The 18,370-nt window shown below is 39.1% G+C and overlaps 1 long non-coding RNA gene across 1 annotated transcript in view; it reads right to left on the reverse strand.

The window, feature by feature from the left end:
* LOC133763326 (uncharacterized) overlaps positions 1-18,370 on the reverse strand; it is a 127,977-nt gene that overhangs the window by 89,525 nt on the left and 20,082 nt on the right. The window contains exon 2 of the long non-coding RNA XR_009866393.1: positions 12,077-12,157. This is a non-coding gene — a long non-coding RNA (uncharacterized LOC133763326). The remainder of the gene's footprint in view (positions 1-12,076; positions 12,158-18,370) is intronic.

Genomic DNA, 18,370 nt, shown 5'->3' on the forward strand with positions numbered 1-18,370 from the left:
AACTGAAGAACAAAAATCATATGATTATCTCAATAGATGCAGAGAAAGCATTTCACAAAATACAACACAGCAGTGCCATTCATAATGGAAAAAATCTGAAAACAAACAAGATATCTTTCAATAGGTGAATGGGCAAACTGAGGTACAAAGGCAATGGCATGTTGTTCATCTATAAAAAGAAATTTGTTAGCAAATTACAAAAAGACATGGTAGAAGATTCTGTTGCAAAAAATATCCTGCATGAAGGATCTCTGTGAGTGAGGCCCCAGTGGAAAGAAGGGGCCATCAAAGAAGGATGAACTTTCTTCTGAAGGGAGGAGAGAACTTCCACTTTGCTTATGGCCTTATCCAAATACTGATGGTGTCTGTGGTCACAAAAGGCTTCCATAGTCTTGGCAGCTCATGGCAAGAGCATCAGGTGATCACTAACGTCATATGCAAGAGTGTTAATTGTTAAATTAGCAACAGGAGTCATTGTGCAGTTACTCCCAATGTAAGACCTCTGTGTTTAATGAGTTGTACTATGAGAATTAACTGCAAAACTTGTTCTCAAACTTTATATGTTGTGTTGGGGGGGTGCAAACTGTTGAAATCCTTACTTAGCATAGAGTTAGTCCTCTGTATATAAAGTTAAACTAAAAATGAACCATAATGAAGAATGGGATGGGAGAGGGAGTAAGAGGTGGGACAGGAGTCCGGGTGGGAGGGCTGGATGGTGGAAAGAACCACCATATTCCTGAAATTGTACCTATGAAAAATGCATTCATTAAATAAAACCTTTAAAAAACTAAAAAAAGACATGGAGGAATATTAAATGCATATTACTAAGTAAAATAAGCCAATCTACAAAGCCTATATATGTATGACTCCAAAAACATAACATTTTTTAAAAGGCAAAAGTGCAAATCCATTAAAAAAATCAGTGGTGGCCAGGGGTGGGAGGCCAGAAGCTATCAATAGGTAGAGCACAGAATATTTTTAGGTCAGTTAAACTACTCTGTAATTTACTGTAATTGTAGATGTATGCCTTTATAAATTTGTTCAAAACCATACAATTTTCAACATAAACAGTGAAACATAATATAAACTATAGACCATAGTTAATACAGTAAGAGTCAACAGTTATCTAAAAGAAAGTGATCATATATATTGATAATAGATTAATATCAACTTACCAATTTTCACAAATACACCACAATTATTTAAGATTTTAATAACAGAGTAAATAGGGATGGGGATAGAAATGAGGTGATAGAGATCCTATATATATCTCTCTCTAGTTTCTATAAACCTAAAAATGCTAAAAAAAAAAAAAAAAAGAGAGAGAGAGAAAAAGAAAGAAAAAAGTCTATTAATAGGAAAAAAAGACTATTTCCTCAAATGTGGCATCATTTGGTTCATAATGAAATTAAATGCCAGTAGTTCCCTACAGAATATTAAGTATAAAGCTGAGAACTTACAATATAATTATGCATAAAAAGCTGGTAAAATAAAATTATGAAAATATTAATACATTATATTAAAATTGAAACTGTATCTATATGTTGAATTTTTTAAAGCACAAGTTATAAACAGCAAAAGGGGGCCAGCACTGTGGTGTAGTGAAAAAAACCTCCACCTGCAGTGCCGGCATCCCATATGGCCGCCAGTTCGAGTCCCAGCTGCTCCACATCTGATCCAGCTCTCTGCTATGGCCTGGGAAAGCCTTGGGCCCCTGCACCTGCATGGGAAACTTGGAAAAAGCTCCTGGCTCCTTGCTTCAGATTAGCACAGCTCTGGCTGTTGCAGCCATCTGGGGAGTAAACCAATGAATGGAAAACTTCTCTCTCTCTCTCTCTCTCTCTCTCTCTGCCTCTGTAACTCTACCTTTCAGACAAATAAATAATTTTTTTTTAAAAAATCAAAAGAAGGGAAATATATTTGTAACAATAAAACGTTCAAATGATAGGAATCTTTATTGGAAAATAGATTTTATACTCTGATAAAAAATTAGGTAAATATTTGAATAGAAAAATGACATTTTTGGGGACAGTGGCTTATTTAGAATTCTCTTAAATGAGGCCTGTGCCGCGGCTCAATAGGCTAATCCTCCACCTGCGGCACCGGCACACAGGGTTCTAGTCCCGGTCGGGGTGCCGTATTCTGTCCTGGTTGCTCCTCTTCCAGTCCAGCTCTGTGCTGTGGCCCAGGAGTGCAGTGGAGGATGGCCCAAGTCCTTGGGCCCTGTGCCCACATGGGAGACCAGGAGGAAGCACCTGGTTCCTGGCTTCGGATCAGCACGGTGCGCCAGCCACAGTGCGCTGGCCCCAGCGGCCATTGGGAAGTGAACCAACGGATAAAGAAGACCTTTCTCTCTGTCTCTGTCTCTCTCTCACTGTCCACTCTGCCTATCAAAAAAATAAATAAATAAAATTTTAAAAATGGCAAAGAATATGAAGAGGGGTGTCATAAAAGAAGATGTATGAGTGAATAATAATGTTCAAAACACTCAAGTTAAAATAATAATCAAAGAAATGAAGAATGCCATAACTCACTTGTCTAGAGGGTGTGGAAAATTGAATAATCTCCTACTGTTCATCATTGTATAACAGGCTGTGAACTTCACTGGGCAATTTGTCAATATACATAAAAAGCCTTAAAATGTACATATTATTTGACTAATAATTCTACTCTCATTTATACTTGAAAAATAATACACAGAAATTAGCACTGTCCAGCAATTTTATATTACTGCCTCAATTATAATAGGTAAAACTGGAAATAATCTATATGTAGGAGATTGATTAATGTTAGGCTACCATTCAATAATATATGATAAAGCTATCAAAATAGCAGTAAAATGTCTGTATATTATTAAATTATAAAAAGCTTCAAGATAAGCTGTGTCAAAAGAGCTAATGTACAGAAACACGAGTGGCAGTATTGTATAGTGGGCTGATGCCAGGGCATTCGCAAAATTGAATCTCTGGGCCCAGGCACTTATTGGCTGTGGAAACTTAGACACATTAGGGAACTCCCCTAAGCTTTAGTTTCTCTAAATTCAGGATAATAACAGCATACACCCCCTAGAGATGTTGTGAAAATTAAATGAAATAAGCAAAGTTCTAAGGAATGGTGAAGAAAATTGTCTAAAACATAACTAAAATTTTGATGATGGTTGCCTTTGAATGGTTTTGGGTGACTTATGCCTTCTTTTATACTTTCCTGAATTTAATTTAAAAATACATAGGAAAATATTGGATTTTTTACTCAAAGAAACACAAAAAACCACTATTTATTACATACAAAGAAAATGATGAAAATAATTCTGTATTATTTTCAAGTTTATAGTGAATATGTATTTATTTACTCCTCAGGAAAATTTAAAGAACAGACTGCCAGGAAATACACTAAACTATTTAGAGCAATCACTGATGTCTGGATTCTAGATGATTCCATTTGCTAAGCTTATATCAATGCACATGTAATACTTGTAAAATAAAGGATGCTATAAAGAAAAAAGTTGTGATGTAAATCATTTACTGAAATAGAATTAGTTGCACAAATAGATTACTAAGTGGAAAAACTCTACAAAACAGAATAGCAAGTTTTGATGATTTTTGTTTTAAAATACATACACACATAGTAAAAAATAGTGGAAGTACAGACGTCACAATGTTAGCAGTGATTATCTTTGAGTGACAGAATTATGGCTAATTTTTGTTTTATATTTTATTTTTGTGTTTCAAGTTTTATTAATAATTTATGAATTTTATTGGATTTTAAAATCAGTATTAAGTAGATAAAAGAGGTTAGAAGTATATAAAAGATAGTAAAAGAAATTATAAGGTGGAAGTTTGACATAGCAATTATGTGCCTTTTTGGGATGCCCACATCACTTACTGGAGGGCTTGGTTTCAAGTCCCAGCTTCACTCCCAATTCCGGCTTCTCACTAATGTGCACTCTGGGAGGCAGCGATGTTTGCTGAAGTAGGTGGGTCCCTGCCATTCATATGGGAGACCAGGATTCAGTTTCTGGTTATTGGCTCAGCTGGCTTAACCCCGGCTGTTGTGGGTATTTGAGGAGTGAACCAATGGATAGGAGAGCTCTCTCTCTCTCTCTCTCTCTCTCTCTATCTTCCCTCTCTGTCTCTCTCTCTCCTTTTCAAATAAATAAGAATTTTTTTTAAAATAAAAACAACAAATTACTTGGATCAGAACCCATGAACCTTTATATCAAACTCTCAGATGGTATCCAAGAACTGCAATGTGACTTTTATAATTAGAACATAGAAAAGGACTTTTAAAATACTCTCTGTATTCAGAAGAAGAAAATCAGGTTAAAATTATGACATTCTAACTTCCATGTGCTAGGGTAAGGCCAGCACATAGCAAAGCTGCCTGCTCTCCTACAGAGTTGCAACTAAACATCACCATGGACTAGCAAAACTAAGAATTTACAATGTTGACCCCCATCTTCCCTATGTTATTAACAGGTCTCTTTTGCTCATATTCACTACCTTTCCACAGCCTCGAGATTCATGCCATTGCTCCTGGCAATTCTAGATCCTCACTCCTAAGCAAAGATTTTGTAGAGAAGGTACCTGCCTCACATCTGACTGTATTACTTCAAATTTCAGACTTCTTCTGGTGGAATTGTGTTAATCCTAGAAGCATCACCTGGCCAAGGCCATATTCTGCTCCCATCATGAGTGATGGAGCTTCACAAATGTGCAAATAGGTGCTTTTGTAGTCTCAAGCTATCTATCAAGGGTACCTTTTCTGGTATTGGTAATCATTAACCGAAGCTTTGGGCAAGATCCCCCTCTCTGCAAGAATCCGTCCCATGAACTTCCTGTTTCTTAAATCTTAGTCTTCTGTGTGACTACACCAAATGCCACTCTCACACAGGAGATGGAAACAATCTGGCCAAAGTCCTGAATCATGCAAATGGCTGCGCAAGCTTCTTACCAACACACGCACAAAGGACACTCCAGGCACATGCCCATTCTTTGCACTAGCTTGAATGACCCAAACCATAACTGGTCTCTTGCTCAGCAGCTGGCTGGACAATGTGGACTCCCCTGGGATACTTTACCCTTGTGACTTAAGAATATCCCAGACCAGGCAGAGAAGACGTGAAAAGACAAAAACATCATGCGCTAACCCAAGCCAGGGGTCTCCAGAGATCACTGCCAGGGAATATTTTCTCTCAGCCCACCTCCACTTGTAAGCATTTTACTTCTACAACAAAATCTTCAGGACAATTATTTTGTTTCTCTACAATTTCCGTTTTGTCCCAGATTCACTTCGGAGATTTTTTTCTCTTTGGAAAGAAGGATGGAAACCTTGAGCTCCCCCTGGAGGTAGGAGTGTGTTAATAAGAGCTTCTAAGACTGGGGTTCTTGACTCCTCCCAGTTCATCTTAGCATCAACCTTCCTCAAGGGCACTGTGGACTTTTGCTTATTTCCAGGGCTGCCTACAACTTCCACAACATCTCATTGGAACTTTCACCTTCCCTTTATTTTAGCTACTCTAGTCTTGATAGTAAGAATACCTTGCCCTGCTGCATAAGCAACTCAGCCTGTTTCTCAGTTTTGTCTCCCATTTTCTCCTCTGATACAGTCTGTCAGTTCTACTTGACATCTCTCCAGCTCATATTGCTGCTCTCCTCTGTATCTTCATGATTGCTCTTCATTTTTCATAGAATTATTTTCCAAATCTCAGCTCTTATCACCTCATGAAAATCTTTTCCATTATTCAAAAGCTCATGCCCAGGCCACTTTCCCCATCATTATCCCTGAAATTTTTTAGAATTTGTTTACAAAGCTCTTATCATATACTGACTTGTATTTTAATTATTTCTCCCTGTATTATTTGACTGTATTCAACCAAATGCCCAGCATGGTATCTAAGATCCAACTAACATACAGTTAGAAATCATTAGATAAATATTGAATTAGATTGTTCAATGCGGATTTCAAGAAAACCCTCAACTTTCTAAGAACAGAAATCTCTGTAAGAAGAAAGAGAAAGATAAAGGGAGGAAGAGCAAAGACAGAGAAAGAAAAGAAGTTGACCATTGGACAAATGATATGAAATCACAGTATGTTGCTGTGGAAAAAGCACTAGACCAAGGGTCAAGAAACTGGGCTCAGGTTTCACTTAGCTATTAATGGCTAAATGACCACTAAAGTACTCTCTGGGCCTGGGCACCTTTTCTAAAGAACAAAGGCATAGGTTATATGAACTCTGAAGTTTATAAAATTGTGTCATCATCTCCACATTCAAGAATAATGATAGTTGGGCCAGCGCCGTGGCTTAACAGGCTAATCCTCCACCTTGCGGCTCTGGCACACGGGGTTCTAGTCCCGGTTGCGGCGCCGGATTCTATCCCGGTTGCCTCTCTTCCAGGCCAGCTCTCTGCTATGGCCCGGGAAGGCAGTGGAGGATGGCCCAAGTGCTTGGGCCCTGCACCCCACGGGAGACCAGGAGAGGCACCTGGCTCCTGGCTTTGGATCAGCGCAATGCACCGGCCGTAGAGGCCATTGGAGGGTGAACCAACGGCAAAAAGGAAGACCTTTCTCTCTGTCCCTCTCACTATCCACTCTGCCTGTCAAAAAGAAAAAAAAAAAAAAGAATAATGATAGCTGATTACACAAGATAGCATTCAGATTTCACCTACCAGAGCCTGGCATATTATATGTGCTGATAAATGATAGTTCTTCTTCTCACACAAAATAGAAATATTCTCAATTTTAAATTTGCCTTTATCTCTTGAATATGAAGGTACATCGGAATATTTTCCTGATAACATGGTAACAGAGAATTACACAATTTGTTTAATCAAAATTACTGTAGGTTTGGGCAGTCAGCCTGGTGCTTAAGAAGCTAGTTAAGATCACACATCAGAGTACCAGGTTTGCTACCTACATTCCACTCCTGATTTCAGTTTCCTAATAATACAGACCCTAAGGGTCAGTAAATATGACTCAAGTAATTGGGTTCCTGCCACACACATGAGAAACTTGGGTTAAATTCCTGGCTTTGATTCAGTCTAAACATGCCTGTTATAGGCATTTGAGGAGAGAACCAGCAAATAGGTACTTTCCATGTGTCTATCCATTTCTGTATCTGTCTCTCTGCCTCTCAAATTAATATATATATATATACATTTATAAATGTAACATTTGTTTTCCACTGTCAATATGTATTTTATGAAAGAATTATTCCAGTTGAGTAATCCATTAACCTGAACATTTTTTCCTCCAGGACTTGCCTTATGCTGTTTCAAGTGGAAATTTCCATTACAACATTACCTTTTGAGTTAAGTGAAGAACTAAAAAAGAGCTATGCTTAAGTAAATTTTAAGTCAACCATATTGTGATCTGAGAAGATAGGAAAATTATTTGGTAAAGACTTATCTAAATACTAAGCGAGAAGAGAAAGTAACAGAAGCCAAAAAAAAAAAAAAGGTAAATAATTTAAATAAAGTACATCAGGAAAATAAGCAAATCCTGGGGAATTAAATTAAAGTTTCTGAAATCTAAGATAGTTATAAATGTTAAGATTAATATACATAGCAACAACTCATTTATCAAAGGTTTTAAAGAAAAGACAAGTTCTATTATGGTACATTTTGAGTTGTTTTTGTTTTTTTTTGTTTGTTTGTTTGTTTGTTTTTGACAGGCAGAGTTAGACAGTGAGAGAGAGAGACAGAGAGAAAGGTCTTCCTTCCGTTGGTTCACCCCCCAAATGGCTGCTATGGCCGGTGCACTGTGCCGATCCGGAGCCAGGAGTCAGGTGCTTCCTCCTGGTCTCCCATGCGGGTGCAGGGCCCAAGGAATTGGGCCATCCTCCACTGCACTCCCGGGCCACAGCAGAGTGCTAGTCTGGAAGAGGAGCAACCAGGACAGAACCAGCGCCCCAACTGGGACTAGAACTCGGAGTGCTGGCGCCACAGGCGGAGGATTAGCCTAGTGAGCCACGGCGCCAGCCACATTCTGAGTTTATTAAAGTTTAGTTCTTTGTATTTCCTAAAAGCTGACTTAATTTCTTTTCTTTATAATGACATTTTCCTGACTCATTTAAGAGAATTCTAAATAAGCCACTGTCCCCAAAAATATGCGTTGTTCTGAACCAGGCATTTGGCATAATAGTTAAAACACCACTTGAGACAGTGGTGCCCCATATTGGAGTTACTGGGTTTGAGTTCTGGCTCGGCTCCTGATTCCAACTTCCCTTGAGAGGCAGTCATGATGGTGCAAGTGGTTGGTCTCTGCCATCCATGTGGGAGACTCAAATTGAGCTTCTGGCTCCTAGCTTTGGTCCCAGCTAGAGGCCACTTCAGGCATTTGGAGAGTGGATAAGCAGATGAGAGCTCTCTCTATATGTCTGTCTATCTGTCTGTCTCTCAAATGAAAACAAGAAATATGGAGTATCTCACTCCTCCGTGCCTTTGTGGGTGCTGTACCCTCCTGCTGGAATTCTTCCTTCCTTCCCTCGTCTTCAAAACTTGTTTTAAGTCTCTGTAAAGACATTCTGTATTCCAGGCAGCAAAATAAATTGCTTCACTGTGCTCCAACAGTTTTGGATCTTAGCTTTAGCATTTTCATAATCACTGAGACCCTCATTGGGTAAATGCCAGATGTACCTAGTTGGGGATCAATGTGGGATGTGAGGAGGCAACTAGTTAGGACGGCAGTACTCAATTATGAGCACTTTTTAAATTGAGCCTCTAATGCTATTATCTATTTTTTTAAAATCTTGTGAAAATATTTTCTTCTAAAGTTTTTTTCTGAGAACATTCTGAGAAATGAAACTGGGGAGAGGGGAATCTATAGGAGGAGGGTACTGAGCTAGGAGGTAAAGACAAGAAACTCCAGTTTCAGAATCTTTGCGAGAGGAGAGGTCTAAGTTTAACCTCCACTCATATGTACCTTCACCTAATTAACTCCTACAGTTCTTCAGATTTCAGCTTCCTCAGGAAACTATTTCATGATCTTCCTGAGAAGGGTAATCATAGCTTCTTATAGTTTTTATTCACAGCATTTACCACAGTTGTAAATACATCTGTATATGTAATTCTTTGCCATCTATTTCCACCAGTAGGCTCATAAAAGTAGGGACTCGTATCTGGTTTTTCCCTCTTATATGCCCTAGGAAAGAGCATGGCACATAATGCATTTTCAATATCTGTAGAATAAATTAATATGATTGCATGAAAGGCAATAGGGTAAAGAGATTTGAAGCATGACTTAAAGAAAATGTTTACAGTAACTTGTGAGATTGCCAGTGATCAATGACAGAATCATGGAGGTATGAGGACTTGGTGAGGGGGAAGGAGAGGTTTTTCTTCCCTGTGACACCAAACATGTAGTACGTTTTTTAACACTATTTCTCCAACTCTCTGACACCAACTGCATGTCAAATAATTCAATTCAGTTCTGAGCCCATCTACCTGTAATTAGTGTGGTAGATCCCACAGGTTAGAGGGCTCAGTCCCATTAAACCACAGCATCCAGATGCCATTTGCAAGTCCCAGATCACTAATACTTTGATCAGAGAGAGCCAAACTGGGATTCCCACATTCTATTCTCGATGTTTGTTAATTTGCTAGAATAGCTCACAGACCTCAGGGGGTCACTTTACTGATGTTTTCCAATTTATTGTGAAGGACACAATTGAACAGCGGATGAAGCAGCACACAACACAAGGTCCAGAGTGGGGCTGAGGCCAGGAGCCTTGATGGAGTCTGGGTGCACCACCTTCCCAGCATTTTGATGTGCTCACTACCTGGAAGCTCTCCAGACCTCATTGTTTATGTGTTTTAATGGAGGTCTCATTATGTAGGCATGATTCTTTAAATCATTGGTCAATGGTAAATGAACTCAATCTCCAGCTCCTCTCTCCTCCCTAGAGGCTGAGTGGTAGGGCTAAAATGCCAAGTTTCCAATTAAATCTTAGTTTTTCTGGCTACCATCCCCCAGTATGAAGCTGTCTTGTCTAGGGGCCAAGAGTTGGTACAGTGAAACAAAAGATGCTCTTATCACCCTTACCACTCAGGAAATTCCAAGGGTTTTAGGAACTCCATGACAGGAACCTGGACAAATACCAAATATCCTTCTACGATACCACAGAGTGGCAATGAATTTGTGGGCATAAATTTAAGTTTTTTTTCTGTTAATAATTAGTCCATAATGGTGATTCCAACAATGTTGTTAGCCGAAGTTTCGAAAGAAATAATAAATCATTAGGTTGAACTGGCATTTCATTGCAATTTATTTCCCACTAACTTCTAAAATAGACTAATAACATTAGCATGTTTTCACTCAGTAATTACAACCCTCCACTCCCCCACTTCATCTAGCTCCAATATCATCTTATTCTGAGTCATTTATTTGATAATTAGATGTTACACTCATGAGAATGTGCACCTGAACTAAAAATTCTGGTGCAAGGTTCTGGATAGCTTTTCCAGGAAGTCAGAGGTAGATGCCTTTTAACAACTATGGCCCTCCCACGAGACATGTGAGTTCTGATCTGAACTTTCTCCTACTTTCTAACATTTAACACATCCAAATGTGCTTTCACTACACGTTGATTATTAATTTAAGAGAATAAATCAGACCTTGTGAACTTACCGGTGCTGCTCAAATTGTACTGACCAGGTAAGAGAAAGCACAGCAGCGTCCCCTTTCTACCACGTGAAGACAGCAAGAAAGTGGCTATTCGCAAGCCAGGAAGACAATCCTCACGATAAACGAAACTGGCTGGCACCCTGATTTTGGGCTTCCCAGTGTGCAGAACTACCAAAAACCGCAGAAAATAGAAAGTGGAGACCCCGAAACACCTAGAAGTCTGTAAGCCCCCATGTTTGTCCCCTCCATCTGCTTGCCATTCCCCTGGTATCTCCAAGGGGACTATCTAGCACAAATGTATGGAAATGCTGTCAGCAGCCCTGAAGGTAGATGATGATAACAAGGACTATAGAGTCAACTGGGACAGGATGATACCAGAAATAGAAATTAGAAACTGGAAATTGTTTTTGTATCAGAAGTGTAACAGCACAGACATGCAGTGCTGGAACTGTGTGTGTAACAAAGTCAGCAACCTTAAATCCTCAGGATCCCTGGCTGGAGGTGGAATGTGCTCAACTGGGCCATCTCTGCCAGGCTTATTGCCAAGATGATAAACTGAGGGTATTGAGGAAGGCAACAACCCTTGAGGCCGTCTGTGAGCACCAGACGGCCAAGCAAGACAGCCCTACCACTGACCTATTCCAGTGCTACAAATGTAAAATGAGCTGCATCCATAACCATGTGTAGACGCAATGCCAAAGAGCCCATGACTGCCTTTGTCTTACACAGTGAATGTGGCAATTGCTGGAAGTTCTGCTGATAGAACCACCTGCATGATTGCAGTGATAAGGTGAGGAAGGACAAAGAGGAAGCACTAAATCATCTGAGCTGGTCAAAAAATAAAAGTAGAAATGCAAAATTAAAAAGAGAATCATATGCAATCTACAGATTTAAATATTTGGTCATTTATTCCTTGGACAAGTGTTTCTTGATTGCCTCCTGTATCTCTGATACTAGGCATATAAGAGGCCTGTATGCTAAGGTGAAAACAGGTGATAAATAGGATATGGAGTGAATTCAACATATATCCTGCTTTGATGAAACTCACAGTCTTGGTTGGGAGAAAACCAAATCCATAATTAATGCCAAGATAAATTAAGGCTTCTATTGAACTGTGGGAAAAAGATAATCAAAGGGATTGGCGTGATTAGGAAAGATTCCCTGGCAACCTAAGTTTTATAGGATGAGCTAAATTATAAGGGCGATATATTTTAAGTAACAAGGAACACATATATGGGAGAGAATACAATTTAATAAACTACAAGTCACTCACTGCAAGTCTTTTACTTAAAAACTTTCAACTTCTAAACATTCAGAAATAAGGGTAAAAATGTGCATCTACTCTTTGAGACATGCCAAAGGGAGTCAGTGGTCAGATGAGGTTATTTTAGTGGTAGCTTTGTGAAGACTAGGTTATTCCTTAATCTATGGCAGGATGGTAAACCCAAATGCTTACCGGTGGTGCAGCTGGCAGGGAAAGTGCTATGGTTTGAAGACAGGTTGTCCTCTCCAAAACTCATGCTGGAGTTCAATCCCACTGTAAAGTATAAAGAGGATAGGAATTTGCAGCATTTAGAGGTGGGCCTTTGACAAGTGATTAGGATATCAAGATGGAGTCCCCCATAATTGAATATTGGTGACAAAGTTGAGTGTTTGGCCTACTAGTTAAGACACTGCTTGGGTTACCTACATGCCACATCAGAGGGCCAGGAAGTGAGTCCTGGCTCCCCTCCCGTTCTAGCTTCCCGCTTATGTGCAATCTGGGAGGCAGCAAGTGATGGTTCAAGTAACTGGTTCCCAACCATCCATGCGGAAGACCTGGATTAAGTTCCAACCCTTGGCTCAGCCCTAGTTGGGGTGTGAACAAGTGGTTGGGAACTCCACCTCTATTTTCTTCAGTTTCCCAAATAACTAAAAATTTAAAAATCTAAAAAATTTAGATAGTATAAAAAGATATATAGTAAAAACACAACAACAACCACAAAAAATAAATCTTCCTTCTACTTTAGATAACCTGTTGTTCTGATGACCACTGTTAAGAGTTTTCAATATTTTTTGCCAGCATTGTGGCACAGTGGGTTAATCTGCCACTTGTGATGCTAGCATCCCATGTCAGAGCACTGGTTTGAGTCGTAGGTGCTCTGCTTCTGATCCAGCTCCATCTAATGTTCCTGAGAAAGAAGAAAAGGGTGGCCAAAGTACTTGGACCCCTATCACTCATGTGGAAAATCCAGATGGAGTTCCTGGCTCCTGGCCATTGCAGCCATTTGAGGGAATGAAATAGCAGATGGAAGATTTCTCCCTCTCTCTTTTTTTTTTTTTTTCTCTTTCTCCCCTTCTCCTATTCTACCTATCAAATAAATAAAACATAAATATTTTTTAAAATCCTGCTGTATCCAATGACCTGAAAGAGTTTCATATGTTTTCTTCTAGTATGTTCAAAGTCCTTTTTTTTTTTTTTTAATTTGATAGGTAGAGTTAGACAGTGAGAGAGAGAGAGAGAGAGAGAGAGAGAAAGGTTTTCCTTTGGTTGGTTCACTCCCCAAATGGCCGCTACAGCTGGTGCTATGCCGATCCGAAGCCAGGAGCCAGGTGCTTCTTCCTGGTCTCCCATGTGGGTGCAGGGCCCAAGCACTTGGGCCGTCCTTCACTGCCCTCCCGGGCCACAGCAGAGAGTTGGACTGGAAGAGGAGCAACCGGGACTAGAACCCAGCGCCCATATGGGATGCCGGCGCTGCAGCGGAGGATTAGCCAAGTGAGCCACAGCGCCGGCCCCCATGTTCAAAGTTCTTTAATTACTTTTTATTTATTTTTGTACAGGGTGAGAGACGAGGTCTAATTTAATATTTCTGCATGTGGATATCCTATATTCTCAGCACCATTTATGAGAAGATTGTCTTTTTTCCAATGCGTGTCCTTAGCACTTTGTCAAAGATCAGTTGGCTCTAGATGTGTGGATTTAATTCTACAGTGTTTATTCTTTTTGCTCAAGATTGCTTTGGCTATTCAGGGACTTTTGTCGTTCCATAAAAATTTTAGTAGTGCTTTTTCTAGTTCTGTGAAAGCTATCAATGATATCTTGATAGAGATTCCATTGAACCTATATATTACTTGGGTAGTGTATATATTTTACTGCTATTGATTCTTCCAATTAAACACAGATATCTTTTCATTTCTTGAGCTCTTTTCAATTTCTTTCCACAGCGATTTTTAGTTTTCATTGCATAGATTTTACACCTCTTTGGTTAAATTTATTTCTAAGTTTTTATTTAATGAATGCAATTTTTCATAGATACAACTTTAGGAATACAATGGTTCTTTCCCCCATACCCACCCTTTCCCCCTTCCAACTCCCATCCCACCTCCCTCTCCCTCTCCCATCTCCTTCTTCATTATGGTTCATTTTTAGTTTGACTTTATATACAGAGGATCAACTCCATGTTAAGCATAGACTTCAATAGTTTGCACCCTTGCACACACACAACATATAGCGTACCGTTTGGGAACAAAATTTGTAGTCGATTCTCACAGTACAATTCATTAGGAACAGAGGTCCTATATGCGGAGTAAGTGCACAGTGACTTCTGTGGTTCCTTTAACAATTAACACTCCTATTTATGATGTCAGTGGTCACCCGAGGCTCTTGCCATGGGCTGCCAAGGCTATGGAAGCCTTCTGTGACCATAGACTCCATCAGTATTTGGACACGGCCATAAGCAAAGTGGATGTTCTCTCCTCCCTTCAGAGAAGAGTGCGTCCTTTTTTGATGACCCTTTCTTTCCACTGAGGTCTCACTGAGATCCTCCGTGTAAAATATTAAATTTATTTCTAGGTATTTTTGTAACTACTAGACATGGGATTGCTTTCTTGATTTCTTTTTCAGAAAATTTGCTATTGTTATATAACAATGTTACAGATTTTTATATTCTGCAAATTTACTAAATTTGTTTATTAGTTCTCAAAGCTTTTTGGTGAAGTATTGGGTTTTTTTTATATAGAAGATCATGTCATATATAAATTTTTTTTCTTTTTTTAAAGATTTATTTATTTGAAAGTCAGAGTTACACAGAGAGAGAGAGAGAGGAGGCAGAGAGAGAGGAGAGGTCTTCTGACCACTGGTTCACTCCCCAGTTGACCACAATGGCCGGAGCTGCGCCAATTGAAGCCAAGAGCCAGGAGCTTCCTCTGGGTCTCCCACGCGGGTGAAAGGGTCCCAGGACTTGGGCCATCTTCTAGTGCTTTCCCAGGCCATAGCAGAGAGCTGGATCAGAAGTGGAACTGCTGGGAATTGAACCGGCACCCATATGGGATGCCTGTGCTTCAAGCCAGGGCATTAACCCACTGCGCCACAGCGCCGGCCCCTGTCATATATAAATATTAAGACTCACTGATCAAGGATGTGATTAAATCGGCAGATTTTAAAATGAGTATTAAGTTTCTGGGTTGACCCACTAAGTAGATAGTGACATTAGTAACCAAGACTGGAAGGAGAAAGTAGAGTGAAAGATGATTAGTTATATTTTGGATATTTGATCTTTAGCTTCTGGGGCCATGTGGGTGGTTATGTCCAATAGGCAGTAAAATGTATCAATATGAAGCTCAGTAAACCAATATATATCAATAGCAGACATCTGTATATTTGAAGATATGAGAATGGAACAGGTCACCTGAGGATTACATAATCAGTGAAAAAAAGGAAGATCTCTAGGAAAGGAAGACATGTAGGTGGAAGGTAGAGGAAAAGGAGTCAAGAAAAAAGGAAATAGCCATTAATGAAAATTCAAAACTTAAATGTGCTTCTTATCTTATTAGGAACTCAGAACAATCTCCCATACCTTTAAAGAAGATAGTATCAGAGTGTTCATTTAAATGAGTAGTCCAAGATTGCTCAGCTTTTAAAATAGCAGAGCTGAGAATTTAACCTGAGTCTTTCCCAAATTCCACAGATCTTCATTCTACCATTCTGACCCCAAGTTCCTTGTTATTCACAGGAACTTGAATAATAAGTTTGCAAACTGGCAAAACCAGAAAAGCAGAGGGAAGAAAGAGATTATAGTAGTAAAATGCCAAACTCATCAATACCTCCTATTCCCAGACTTTCAGGAAATTAAGGGTTAGAAAAGTTGCTTTTTGTTTTTGTTTTTGTTTTTTTTTTAAGAAAAATTTAACCTTAAAATCCTAAAGCTGCAATGGTCCTCTGTCTTGGTTTGAATGTCCATCCAAAGCTAATGCTGAAACTTAATCCCTAATTTCATCTATTGATATCTGGAGGTGAGGTCTTCGGAAGGTAACTAGAATTAGATAAGGTCATCAGGATAGAACTCCCATGATGGGACTGATAGCTTTATATTAGGAAAAGAGAACTGAATTGACATAAACTTGCTCTGTCTTGCCTGTGATACTCTCCACCATGTTGTAATACAGCAAGAAGGTACTCCCCAGATGGTAGTTCTATGCCAGTTCAATACTCTTGGAGTTCACAGTTTCCTGAACTGTGAGCCAAATAAACTTCCATTCCATTCCATTACTTGGTTTCAGGTATTTTGTCATAGCAACAGAAAATGGACTAAGACATTATCCTTTACCATTTACGGGCAAAGAGATGTTAACTCTGAATTAGGATGTGTATGTGTTAAGGGCTTTCAAAATGAAAGCATCAGAAACAAAATAGTATCTTCTTCTCTACAGTAATCATTACAGGGAGAACTATAGGGCCTCTGAAAGTATTACCTATCTCACACAATGTTCTTTATTTTATGAGAATGCACTGGCCATGAGACATTACTAGTTATAGGTTCCATGAATATGAATGAATGAGTGTTAAAGGTCAGAGGACCAACTCCTTATAATTTTTCTTTAAATATGATATTATGAGCCTCTGCAGCCTTAGAAATATTCTCACTATAATACACTGTGTGATAATATCTGTTTTCTTGGAATTTGACCTAAAAAACAGAACTTGGTCATCATGTTTCAACACAAATCTTGTTGAAAGAACACATTTTTCCTGCTTATGTGAACAGGAATTTTTTTTAAAGTGTTATGTATATTGTAAAACTAAGTTATAAAAGTGTTTGGTCATTGAGTAAATTCCAAATGCAAGTTTCAACAAGATTATTTCAAGGTCTTTTTACTTATGTGGATTAGTGAGCCAGTGGAAGAGGTTTCCGTCCAGCATTTCAAGCCTATAAAATTGGTTTCAGTTGATCTGATTCCATTCTCACTAAAGGTAAACATCTTCCATTGTTACTGTGATAACAAACTTCAGGAGCTTAACCCTTTGAAATCCTCTGAAGAAATCAATGTAAATTAGGGTAGCAAGCAGGAAGATAATCCTCATTTCATTCATTCTGAAAGCATTTGTTGAATGTGAAGTTACTGTGGCTATCAAGAAAAATCAAAAATGGATTCTGTCCACAAATAATTTAGCCTGGAGTGGTATGTGGCAAAGCTAATTAGCTGGGTTAAGGCTGAAATTTGTGCTAAGAACTTGAAGTACAGGTACTCTGTATTACTGATCTATAGATATGGGAATATAGGCCAATAAATATGTGTGTACCAACATTGGCATCCTGGTAGGAACATGGAAAACCTTGCTTGGTGTTTTGTTATTGTTGTCTGGAGCTCCTACTCTTCCTTATCCCACCATAGGGATCTTTCTCTGCAATTCTGGAAACCCTTTCAGGATCTGGGCAACCAAGGGATTATAAATCTTTTAGTTCTCAATGATAACCTAGCTCCACTTACAGTATTACAGGTATAACTTTACCACACTGAAACTTAACTTTGAACTAGTGATTTGGCTTCCTTCCTCCTTGACTCCTCTTAAGGAAATAATCAGAGACAACATAAACATGTCCATGCAAGTATGTAAATATGTGGAAAGATCAGAAATAATTTAAATAAATGCCAAACAATAAAGATATGATTAAATTATGGCATTAAAATGTTTTTACTGAGATCAGCAAAGGGGCAGGTTAAGCCACTGCTTGCAACACTGGGATTTCATATTAGAGTGCTAGTTTGAAGACCGGCTGCTCTGCTTCTGATCCAGCTTCTTGCTAATGCACCTGGCAAGGTGGAGAAAGATGGCCCAACTACTTGGGACCCTGCCATCCACGTGGGAGATCAGGATGGAGTTCCCGCCTTCTGTCTTTGGTCTAGCCCACATCTGGCTATTGTGCCCATTTGGAGAGTGAACCAGTGGGTGGAAGATTTCTCACTCTGTTTTTGCTTGTTTATTTTTTAATAAGATTTATTCATTTATTTGAGAGGTAGAATTACATGTAGAGAGAAGGAGAGACAGAGAGAAAGGTCTTCCATCTTCTAATTCACTCCCAAATGGCTGCAAAGGCCAGAGCTGAGCTAATATGAAGGCAGGAGCCAGGTACTTCCTCCAGGTCTCCCATGTGGATGCAGGGTCCAAACATTTGGGCCATCTTCCACTGCTTTCCCAGGCCATAAGCAGAGAGCTGGATCAGAAGCAGAGCAGCTGGGACATGAAATGGCCACCCAAATGGAATGCTGCCACAGCACCGGCCCCAGGTCTCTTACTTTGTCTGTCACTCTGCCTTTCAAATTAATAAATAAATATTTTTAAAAATGATATTACAAGGGAAAACAAGGAAAATATCCACCATGTGCTATTATAAAAATTGCTTACAAAACTATAACATTATCAATTATATTTTCTTTTTTTTTTAAATTTTCATTTGACAGGTAGAGTTATAGACAGTAAGAGAGAGACAGA

The sequence above is a fragment of the Lepus europaeus genome, chromosome 7, assembly GCF_033115175.1.
Source record: "Lepus europaeus isolate LE1 chromosome 7, mLepTim1.pri, whole genome shotgun sequence".
In the NCBI taxonomy this organism is placed as follows: domain Eukaryota; kingdom Metazoa; phylum Chordata; class Mammalia; order Lagomorpha; family Leporidae; genus Lepus; species Lepus europaeus.